Raw genomic sequence first — 1,931 nt, forward strand, 5'->3', positions numbered from 1 at the left:
TTTCAGTTTTGGCCCCTTAGTGGCAGTATGGGAGAATGACAGTCTGTTACATTTTCCATCACATACGAAGTCTTGAGTTAGCTTTTTCAGTCTTGGCCCCTTAGTGGCAGTATGGGAGAATGACAGTCTGTTACATGTTCATCACATATGACTCTTGAGTTAGCCTGAGGTTTGCTAGGGCCGAATCATATACCTAACCCGCAGGTATACCATGGGTTTGAGATTTTTTCGCTCTGCTTAAGGCTTTAACCCTTGCGAGGTTAGCTTAAGTGGGGCACAGTGCACCAGTACTTATCGGGTGCTTAAGCCTGGTTGTCCGTGGGGGGGGTGGTACCCAGAGGGGGGGTGTTTGCCACTTTGTGTTGGGCGGGCTTAGCATAGAGGGTGTTAGCTAGTTTGATTAGCGTGTTTAATTTGGGTTAAGTTTAGTGGAGTAGGATACAGGGTAATGCTCCCAGGCTCACACACACGCCACAAGGGGACAGAGAGGAGTCTTTGAGCCTCTGTGAGCAGCTGCAGCCTGTGTGAGAACATGCACTGTCTCCTAGGGCCTCTCTGTGCCTCCCAAGCCAGGGGTCAAACCAGAGGTCAAGCTGTAGCTAGTAGGCCTCTGACAAGGCCTCGCCTAAGTTTGGGCCTCTGTGAGTAGCTGCAGCCCGTGGTGAGCACAAGCACTCTTCCCCAAGCCTCCAAGCATCAGGGGTCAAGTCAGAGGTCAGCAGTAGCTAGTAGGCCTCTCACAAGGCCCTCAGCCTAAGCTGGAGGATTGGGTTAGATTGTAAATTAATTTTGGGAGAACAGAGTCTAGGTTGTGCTAGCTGTGGAAAAGGGGATAGGGAAGAGGTTGGGCCTCTGTTCGTATTTAATTGGGGTTAAGTTTAGATGTAGGATACAGGGTAATGCTCCCAGGCTCACACACACGCCAAAGAGGGGACAGAGAGGAGTCTTTGGAGCCTCTGTGAGCAGCTGGGGCCTGTGGGTGGGTGTGTGTGTGTGTGTAGGTGCTGCAGTGGGTATAGCACAGCATCTAGGCCCAAGCATCTAGGCACAGCATCTAGGCCCAACTTTAATAATAATAATGTAATAATAATAATAAGTTGGGGCCTCTCTGAGCAGCTGGAGCCTCTCTGAGCAACAGGCCCCTCTCACTGTCCCTCTCTATCACCTGCTGCAGGTGTGCGTGTGTGTGGCTGTGCTTGGTGGGGGGTCTAGCGCAGCTCTCTGTGTCTCTCCTGCTCCTAGGCCCAAGTTGAGCCCGCCTGAGCACAAGCACTCATCCCCAGGCCTCTCCCCGCCTCGGGTCCCGGGCACAGTAGCTAGTAGGCCTCTCACAAGGCCTTAGCCTAAGCTAATGTGTGTGTGTTTGGGGGGGGGGGGGGGGCAGGATCGGGTGAGATTCTAGATTAATTTTGACGCTCCGGACGCAACGCCGCCACCCCCTGCCTCGCTGTGACCTTGACCTGAGATAGGCGGTTGGCTAGGGCCAGAATCGTGAGATAGGGACATGTTCATCACATAGGGCCAGACTTAGCGGGTTTTCACTGTGGCCCCTTAGTGGCAGTATGGGAGAATGACAGTCTGTTACATTTTCCATCACATACCACTCTTGACTTAGCTGGTTTTCACTCTTGGCCCCTTAGTGGCAGTATGGGAGAATGACAGTCTGTTACATTTTCCATCACATACTCTACTCTTGACTTAGCTGGTTTTCACTCTTGGCCCCTTAGTGGCAGTATGGGAGAATGACAGTCTGTTACATTTTCCATCACATACGACTTAGTCTTGAGTTAGTGGCAGTATGGGGAGAATGACAGTCTGTTTTTTCAGTCTTGGCCCCTTAGTGGCAGTGGCATGGGAGAATGACAGTCTGTTACATGTTCATCACATATGACTCTTGAGTTAGCTTGGAGGTTTGCTAGGGCCGAATCATA

This window comes from Alosa alosa, unplaced genomic scaffold, assembly GCF_017589495.1.
Source record: "Alosa alosa isolate M-15738 ecotype Scorff River unplaced genomic scaffold, AALO_Geno_1.1 AALO_1.0_unplaced_1, whole genome shotgun sequence".
NCBI classification, from domain to species: domain Eukaryota; kingdom Metazoa; phylum Chordata; class Actinopteri; order Clupeiformes; family Clupeidae; genus Alosa; species Alosa alosa.